This window comes from Cricetulus griseus, chromosome 8, assembly GCF_003668045.3.
Source record: "Cricetulus griseus strain 17A/GY chromosome 8, alternate assembly CriGri-PICRH-1.0, whole genome shotgun sequence".
Classification (NCBI taxonomy): Eukaryota; Metazoa; Chordata; class Mammalia; order Rodentia; family Cricetidae; genus Cricetulus; species Cricetulus griseus.
In genome coordinates this window covers 6,597,394-6,607,973 of record NC_048601.1, presented here as the reverse complement: position 1 = coordinate 6,607,973, position 10,580 = coordinate 6,597,394, and positions in this window count along the sequence as shown.

The window sequence follows — 10,580 nt, the reverse complement described above, 5'->3', positions numbered from 1 at the left end:
TTTTATTTTTTAATGAGTTCTAAGGATCTGCATTTAGCCCTTGTTGTGCCCAAATTCTGAACCCCCAAATCACCAAAAGGCCCATTTCGATGCAAAAGTAATGAGTCTTTTATTGCAGTTGTTTAATGAGTTAACCCCACTAGCTCAGGCCTTTCATCCATCCACCATGTCAGATGGCTGGGGAAAGACCCCGAGAAACCATAGGACAGAGATCTTATAGGACAGCATAAGGGGAATGTCTAGGGGTACGCACAGGCTCAGGATTGGTGTGCCTCCAGGCTTGGAGGACTTGCCCTGAGTTGATTGGCCAACTGGTTGTTATGGTCCATAACAACCCTCCCTGGTGCCAGCCACCCCCAGCCCCACTCCTTCTCCTTCTCATGTAACACTTAAATGCCATTGTAGCATTGTTCATTAGCCTAATTTCTTTTTTTTTATTTGAATTAGAAACAAGATTGTTTTACATGTCAATCCCATGGGCAGTTGCTATGCTCTGCTCGTCATAGTGACCAAGGCAAGGTCAGGCAAGCATGTGTTAGACTGTCATGGCTGCTGAAATGGGGAGCTGGTCCCTTCAATTGTAGCAACAGGAAAGATAACTACACGCCACATCAATGGACTGAGTCTAGAAATTCCTCACCGACTGTCCCTTCAGTGACTCCAGAGCTTGTCACGTTGACAGTCAACACCAACCAGATTCAGTGATACAGCTAACAATCTGGATTTTACAGATAAAAGGACAGATGACATGCGGAGAGGACATGTGGCACCCAGCAAACGAACAATTCATTTTCCCCCTACATACACTTGAAATGGTTAATAAAACCTGAATAAGCAACCGTGAAATAAATCTTCAACAATTTCCAAATAACTGGTCATTTATATCAAAATATTCTATCATTATGCAACTTAATTGGAGGGGGACCCAAAGTGAATGAAAAATAAAAGTATCCTGGAAGGCTAGAAATATATTTCTAAATAATTCCTAAGTTCAGAAGTCAAAATGGTCATTATAAATGTTCAGAATTAAAAGAAATAAGAGCACTACATAAAACTTGTGGAATTTTAGAGAGAAAATCACAGGGGAGTTATAAATGTAAAAGCCAGAGAGCATGACAGTACAGCTGAGCACTGAACTGAGCGAATTAGACTCAGAGGCAGTGAGGACAGCCAGAGGAAGAACAAGGGGAAATCAGCCAGGACATTTCAGAGACAACTACATAATTACTCTCACACATTCGATGCATCTTGTAGTGTAATCTATATGAACCAGGCAGATTATAATAAGAGGGCACGCTAAAAAGCCTACAGCAACTATGAAAACTCTCTTAAGGGGGGGTTCATAACTTACACACCAAGAGCGGAGGGAAAATAAGAAAATGTATGTATATATGTATATGTTTACACATATTGTAGATATAAGTATGTGTGTACACACATACACTGAGAACATGGAGCAAATAGGGAAAAAGGCAAAATGGCAGATTTACTAGCATTGTATCAGTAACTGCACTGAAATGGTCATAATACTCACTTTAAAAAGCAAAGACAGTCCGATTAGACAAACCAAATGGATCAAGTGCAAAGGGTTTACATAAAACTCAAATTAAAGTGTGATCAAAAGAAGAAAGATGAAAAGGTGTGAACCACCCAAAGCCAATTGAAATAAGAAAAGAGCTGTTGGGGCTGGGGTACAAATCGGCAGTCGTGTGCAGAAAGACCTGGGCACACAACTGATTCATTTCACACAGCTAAAATAGCTATACAAATTTGAGACAAAGTAGGCTTCAGATAGAGGAATGCAGCCAGACACAAAGTGGACACTGAACCATAATAAACAGCTCAGTAATGTACATGGTCCTAGAAGCAAAACTTCAAAAATAAATGAAACAAAAAATAAATAAAATAAAATAAAACCTATCAAAATGAAAGGTGGAAAGCACAGCCAAGATGATCTTTTAAATTTTGACACTCCTGTCATAACCAATGGAACATGCAGAAGTCAAATTAGTAAAGGCCTAGAAGACTTTAAAACATAGACATTGCTGGGGCTGGAGAGATGGCTCAGAGGCTAAGAGCATGGCCTGGTCTTGCTGAGGACACAGGTTCAACTCCCAGCACTCACTTGGTGGCTCTTGGCCTTGTGTAACTCCGGTTCCAGGGAATCTGATGCCCTCTTCAGGCCTCCACAAGTTCTGCAGGCACATGACACACAGGCAAAATAAACGACCTGGCACATAAAATAATTTAAATTAAATAATAAAAGGCCATCCTCCAACAAAAGGAGGTATAAACATCTTAACAATGCATAAAGCGAAAGCGTCATATTCTGACATAAACCACCGACCTTGGGTGTAGCTCAGTGGCAGTGCACTTATCAAGGAAGTGTGAGGGCCTGGGTTCAGAATCAGCACTGACGGAAAAAGTCTCAGTAAATGTCAGGAGTCACCCCTCATTGCTCATCAACACACCCAGTCTTCTTAACTAACTGAGGGAATCTTGGTCTCTACCATCTAAAGAGGCTGGGAGTACAGGCAGGCAGCCATGTGTACCAGGCGTTTATGTGGGTTCCAGGGTTCCAAACTCTATAGTTATCTGGCTTGCAGGTCAAACGCTTAATCCGCTGATCCTTCTCCCTAGCCAGGACAGCACCATTTCTAATGGTGAAAAACTAAATTACACCTCCCCGCTAAGGCTGTACCCTACTCAGGGTTCCCAACAGTTCAATAAAGCAATTATTAATAAAAAAAACAAGAGGGAAATATAAATAAAAGCCATACAGATCGAGACAAAGAAGTAAAACTGTAGTCAGGCAATGGTGACGCACGCCTTTAATTCTGGCACTCGGGAGGCAGAGGCTGGTGAATCTCTGTGAGTGCTAGGCCAGCCTGGTCTACAGAGTGAGTTACCCTGTCTCAAAATAAAATAATAATAATAATAATAATAATAATAATAATAATAATAATAAATAAAATTGGCATGTTGAAGAGATAGTTGAAACTAGAATACATTCTCACCGTTTTCTTCAGCCCAACTTCTTCATTCAATTGAGAGTCAATTGAAATGGTTTTAATAAACCTCTTGAGACAGAATACAAAATGTCATGTATACAGTTAATTTTACAGTGGTGAAAAGTTCAGGTCTAGAGCTTGAATTGGTAAAGACAGACAGATACCACATAATATTCTGGTCGATGACAAAGCTCACAGATAGTGGTCGTCCCATAGGTTGTGACTGAAGCCCCAAATTCCTCTTGTAGCCATCCCAAAGTCATGCACAGCATGTTACTCAAGTGTCGCTGACAACGATGACGTAGGAAACCTATTGCATTGGCAGCTGTGTGAAAATACAGCACCAGACCATATAGGGCGCACAGCCACAGATGATGAATGTATTGGTCATCTTCTTATTGCCCAGACAGGACACCCAATGAAACAACTTAGGTAGTGATGGGTTAGCCCAGGCTCACAGTGTAAGGAGACATCCACTGTGGCAGAGAAGGAAGACTGGCTGGTCTCCATTTGTGGTAGTGGAAGTGCTGCTCACAGCTAACACTGGTTGGAATGGGGCTAGCCCACAACCCTCAAGGCACGTCTCTACAGCCCTGGCTTGGCCACACCCTAAAGGGTCCACCACCTCCCAAAGCAGCACCGTCGGCTGAGGACCAGGTGTTCAAACACCCGCACCCTTGTACCTCTTTGTAACTGTGAAACAGCATGGTGTGGTGTGGTGTGGCGGTGGCACCCTCTAACACCTGTTTACTGCCGCCCTAGCTTGACCTATACTGTACAAGTTTAAGTTCTCTGTGGTTGTGCAGTGTGACGTTAAATCTTTCTGCCAAAAGCCGCCCGAGCCCCACCGCCACGTTGGCGGTCTCCGCCAGCTGTCCAAGTTCTGCCCGCCGTGTGGATGCACAAAATAATATAGAGACATATTAGGTACAAAGCTGCTTGGCCAATGACTAAGATTCTCATCTGTTAGCTCAGTCTTATTTATCATAAATCTATATATTTTATAAGACTTATCTTATAGAGGATGCCTTCTGCTGGCACCTTCTCTTGCCGGTGGCTCACATCCTGCCCTGGAGGAGGCGAAGGGGAAAAGGGACACTTCCTGTTTCTTCTTGCTTAAATATGAGTCTCCTTGCTATGTCACTTCCTGCCTGGACCACCACTTCAATACTACATTTCCCAGAATCCTCTTTGACTCCTAGTCCTGTCTAACTTGCTGTCTCATTGGCCAAACAGTATTTTGGCCAATCAATAAGATAAACATACACAGAAGTACATTCCCCATCATCTCCTCTTTTCTGTCTAAATAAAAGGATAACTTATCTTTTACAATAACTGAAGAAAACTATAACCATAATTATCTGTCTTCAACTCTATCAAAGACCACAGAAGGAAAATATATAAACTCTAAAATTGACAGAGAAATACGCTACCTGGACAGTCACCCAAAGTTCCTCTGTAACGTTGGGGCATCCATCTTCAGCCCATAGGCCACAGTGTGTCTGGCACACTTCTCCATTTCAACAGGAACCCTTCAGTACTGTCTTGTTTTGCAAGTTCAGCAGTCACTTTCTTGTGGGTCCTGCATGTCCAATTTATACAGCAACAAACAGTCCAGGCAAGAGCAATTTCTTGCCCAAATGGCTAATCTTGCCATGTTGAAAGCAAACTCCATAACCAGTTTCTCCAATGCCCATCCTCCTTTCTGACGTAATTGGTGTGCCAAGAGCAGTTGTGTCTCACTGCCAAGAAAAACCCTAAACCATTTAAATGCCATATTTCTGTAGGTCTTTGAAAGGTCTGAAGAATATCTAACCATCTCAAATACATCTCTGTAAATCTAGAAAACCTAACTAACCTAATTATAAGTTCTGACTATTATAAGTAAAAGATCTGTATAAACACAATACCTAAACAAGAGGAGACATATATCTATCACAAGATTGACCTTAAAGTTGTATCAATAAATGAAAATCTATACCAATGGCTTTGGCGGAAAGGTTTACCGTAACAGTGCAGTGGTAAAAACCTATTGCTGCAGGGCTGTGGTGATTTCATCAGTTACTGCACAAGCATGACCCCCCCCCCAAAAGCCCATAAAAAGTTGGGCACAGAAGCCTGTAATCTCAGCACTAGGAAGATAGAGACGGCAGGATCCCTGAGGCTTCCTGGCCAGTCAGCCTAGCCAATTGGGCAAGCCCCAGGTCTGGTGGGAAACCCTCTCTTAAAGAGTACCAAATAGAGACATTTGGAAAATTTAAATGTGATGAACTTTCAACATGGCCTGATAAGTCAAGCTCAGTGGAGGCTGTTGGGGCTGGGTGTCTTCGAGGCTTCGACTGAGACCAGCCTAGCAGCCCTGGGTCTGGTCCTGAGTGGGGGAGTGTGGATGAAGGAAGGCTAGCTATAGGCATTAAAGCAAAGATGGAGACATAGGATAATATCAGGAGGGCAGTTTATTCGTGCATCAATCTTAAGTAACCAACCAAAGGTGGGGACAATGGCAGAAGACTTGTTATTATGTATAAAGAGCAACTAGCCCTTAATCCTAAAGACACTCTGTAGTTGCAGGTACTACTTGGCCATCGGGCCCTTCATAGCTGCACGTATCACCTCGCCTTCAGAGTGAGGGTAAACTCACCTGGGCCCAAGTCTACTGTTAGATAGGAGCCATTCACCACCGAGGCTAGGGCATCCTGCAGCCATTAAGCTAATATCTCAAAGACAATAGGAGTCGAGGCTCTCTGAACTCGTGGCAGGATGGAATAGATTTCCAATAAATGGGCCCTGATAGAAGGCCATCTTAGAGATTCTAAAAAGGAACGGATGACCACTTGTCTATGGTTTAACTGAAAGCCTAGATATGGCAAGAGTTAAAACAAAGCATGGGGAAAGACAACAAAAAAAGAGTATTTATCATACACTGCATGCTGTGAATATATGTATCTTATTGGTTGTTGAATAAAGCTGTTTCGGTCAATGGACAGGCAGGATGTAGCCAGGCAGGAAATATGGGTGGGGCTACCAGACTAGGGGAAGGCTGAGAAGAGAAATGCAGAGAGTGAGTTGCAAGGGAGGCGTCATGTAGCTACCTGGAGGATAGGACTCCTGGGTATTCCCCAGTAAGCCACAGCCTCACGGCAATTGGTAGTTTAATGGGAATGGGTTAATAATTGAGAGAGAGCTGGCCAATAAGAAGCCTGAGCCATTGGGCAAACAGTTTATAGTTAATATAAGCCTTGGTGTGTTTATTTGGGACTGTATGGCTGCGAGACCGTCAGGCAGAACAGAAAATTCCATGTTCAATACACATGGAAAATTATATACCATATCATCAAGGAAAAAAACAAACAATCACAGAACATAAAGTTCCCCTTTTCCTAGAAAATGCAAACTCTATTGAAATATTTTTATTCTTGCTCATATTCACGCTCATACATGGACATATCTCAACAGAATTAAGTGATAATTGCCCAGCATAATAGTCCACTTCCATGGAAGGCAGTATATACGGACTGTCAAGGAACAGCAGAAAACTTGCTTGACAGAGCACTTGAATGGTGTGCACAAAGGTCTGGATTCAATGCCCAGTACCACCAAAAATCTTGCTTGGTGACAAATGCTTTGTTTTAATTGCTCTATTTATTGATTGTGTATATGTAAGGTCTGTAAGATGGGTCAGAGGGTAAAAGCACTTGCCATGAAAATCTGATGACCCAAGTTCAATCCTTGGATCCCACATAAAAGCTGAAGGAGAGAACTGACATCACAAAATTGTTCTCTGGCTACCATATGCAAGCCACAGTGCACACACGCCCACATCCACATCCATCATATATACATACAATGATGAATAAAAGGTCTTTAAAATAGCTCAGTATGGGGCTGGAGAGACGGCTCAGAGGTTAAGAGCACTGGCTGCTCTTCCGGAGGTCCTGAGTTCAATTCCAAGCAACCACATGTTGGCTCACAACCATCTGTAATGAGATCTGGTGCCCTCTTCTGGCCCGCAGGCATACATGCAGGCAAGACACGGTACATAATAAATAAATAAATCTTTAAAAAATTTGCTCAATGTATATATAATCTTACATGCATGAAATTTTTGTGTGTGTATGTAAAACAATTTTTCGACTATATGTTCTCGAACTGCAGTCCAATTCATGTGCCCCTAGCATGCTGAAGTCAGGGGCAGCGGGAGACTCTTACCAGATGGCAGTGAATTACAGACTAGGAAGGGTAGGAGGTGGGGCAGAGAACTTAGCAAACCTAACAAATTACTGTTACTTAAACTTCAATGTAGCTTTGGAGCAGCGATGGAGCAGATATCGGGCATGCCATGAACATTTCCAAGAGTAAGTCCTGGCATGCCATCTCAGATGACCTACAGCCAGAAGCCTAGGCAGAAGAAATGAGTTGCCTTTCTGGAAGGAGCCACTTTTCGTAGGGGCCAACTGTGTTGAAGTATCCTGAGTGAAAATCTGCATGGGAGCTGACGAGCTGGAACACAAATGGTTGAGGAACTCCAGCTTTGACTAAGAAGTTTGGTGAGTGACATGTTGTCCGTAAAAAATGGAGTGGCCACCAAGCTCTTTCTGTACAGGGGTTTTAAGAATTGGCAGCTATGTATGTGCAAAGGCATGGCACAAACCAGGCACTCGTTGGTTATGGCCACATCTCTGCCTAGGAAGGGCACAGGGATCCTAGGAAATCCCAAATGACTGCTGGGTACAAAAGCTGATTGAACGAAGACAACTGTGAACGAGGAGTGGATTCCAATTGCACATAGTAGCACACACCTGTAACCCCAGCACTTGAAGGCAGGAGGATCAGGAGTTCGAGATCACACCTTTCTAAATAGCAAGCTAAGCTAAGGCTAGCCTTGAACTATGGTGTCCTTGTGTCAAAACAAAGCATGGCTGAGGCGATGGGTCTTGAGTTGGGCTCTCCATACATGCACATGTGTGAGTGGGTGTGGCCAGTGTGTAACAGTCGATGGTTGGGGCTAGACTGGCCAGACAGGCTGCTCTGAGGTCAGTGAGAGACCCTGCCTCAATAAATAAGGAGAGGTCCAAGCCTGCCATGGACCTCGGACCTCTACACTCATGCATATACACGTGAACATGCAAAAAGTAAAATGACGAACATACACAAAACAGGAGGTTTTCTGAGAGGCGTTGTTCCTGGTGAACTTCCTGGTGTTTCAGGAAGCTTTGTCCTGGCAGCACACTCTCACTTCCTCAGAGGCCAGGCAACGGCAGGAGAGCCCGGTAGGGCTGGGGGCGGGGCTGGGCGCAGCTGGGCGGGGCTGCAGACCACACAGGTGCGTCCCCTACAGCAGGGTCCTGCCCACTGTATCCTAGGGGCCAGGCCACCCTTCCAGTGACTGACAGTTCTTGGGGGCTGTTTTAACTACTGTGACCAGTATCTTTCCCTGAGGTGTGACCACGTCCAGAGCAGAGGGAAAATTTTGAGGAAAAAGAAAGAGGACAGAGACCCACAGTCTCTGAAGCCCAAAGAACTTTCCATTCATGAGGATCATGGGGAAGACCCAGAAAAGACTTGGATGGTAACCACCACAATGCTACATTTCAAATTCTGAAGATGACATGAAGGAATGGGGGGAATGGGCTGGAGAGCTCCCTGAGGCAGCAAAGAAAGGCAAGGGAAATCTTGGGGATTCGAATAGGATAGAAGCTTGTTGCAGCAGAGAAGCTAGAATTTCAGCACAATGCACAACCACTCGGGCCCTTCTCCCTTTCTGGTCATGAGCCCCGTCACCAGGAATCTCAGCGAACCCCATGTAAAGGGAAGAAACATATCCTGTGCAAGCCTGGTGACTGGTGGTTTCACCATATCAGACTCTAATTCCATCCGAAGCATTTCTGGAGACACCTCTTGTCTGGCTCTTACCCAGAGTGGAAAGGTTTCTTAGCAACCTTCTGAGATGTAACTTGTGAGTCTCCAAAAGGGTATAGGTGGCTAGTGCTAAAACAATAGCCTATTCTCAGAGAAGTCCATACACAAGCATGGGTCCCCCTTTTCCCTTCTTTCTTGGGAGCAGGCACGCGCGCGCGCGCGCGCACACAGACACACACACACACACACACACACACACACACACACACACACACACACACACACACACCACTTGGGTGTGCCTTTCTTTCTTCTGAACAAATGTTTGGTTTTCTTAACCCTATATTAAAATAGCTTTAACAAAATTACTAACCCTGCTTGTCTAAACTGGCTAGTACTCACTCTTCATAGTGTCAAAATTGTGAATCCCTGTTGGCCTGAGTCAAGGTCCCCAAGTCTATAGGAATGCCTCAGGCTGGAGAAGGCCACTGTCGTATCCCCTGGCCGTTGACACACCTGCGACCTTGAGGAAAGAGGCTTTTCTAGCAGTGCCAGAGTCTGACAGACTAGGTGGGAGGAGGAAGACACATGGGAAGACTGACAGCACAGCCCTGTGGAAAGGACATCAAGGGAACAGAAAAGGTCTCACCTGCAGGAGCCCTGGAAGGCTATCATAACCTATGACCACCAGCTCTCCCTTCCCCCACTCATCATTCAGGAAAGCCTGGCCATGTCCAGGGTTACTTCAGTATGAAGTAGTGAGAATCTGGCACACCAGATGGTCCTGAGTGTCTTAGGGCACACTGGAAAGGAACCACTTAGAGACAGAGTTAGAGCTTTGTTACCTAACAAATATCTTGTATAGCTTCCTCACATCTGCCATGTCTGACAGGGACCCACTCAAACCCGTTGGGACCCAGCTGTGAGCCTGCCCAGGAGCAGTTGTGGCAAAGTGAGAGAACCACAGTTTACATTCAAATACCAGGTTTTCCAGTTGCTCCCTCGTGTGGAAATGAACGACAGTTTCCTCTGTGGACTGCAGATACTGAAATCAAGGCAGGGCAAGGGCATCTGGCCTGTTTAGCTACTGTGAGGATGGTGACCCTGCTCCTACTAGCATCCCCTTCGATGCCTTGAGTGACAAGGAAAAGAAAATCAAACCTTTCAAAATACAGAATCTGGACCCAGAAGCATATTCTGACTCCATTTACATAAAATGCCCAGAATGAAAAGTCCCAGCAACAGACAGGTCAGCAAAGGTCAGCAAAGCCCCACCCGTGGGACTTGGGGTTGGAAGTGGAAACGGGTATCGGTGCAACGCTGCCCTGTGTGAAGAGAGTGACCTGAGACAACAGCCACGCGGCTCCAGGCCACGCCAAGCAGCTCTATGCCACGCCACAAGGAACTGCAGAAAAGGGCCGGACTTACGGCATGACAATTCTATTTCAGCAAAGCTGTGATAGGCTAAAAAAGAGTTAAACCAAATTATTTTTCAGACTGCCTGACACAGAGTACTAAGGCACTACACAACATGTTTCTCAAATGCTTCAGTGTAGAGGCCACTGAACTGCAAGTCTGATGCACGCAAGAGCTAACATGGGTTTGCTCATGACCTACAACTGCGCCCTGTAATCTAAGAGACATTCAGTAGCAGGTGTTGAATATCTAACTGCTCTAAGGACAGCAGGAGTGCCATAAACACACACACAC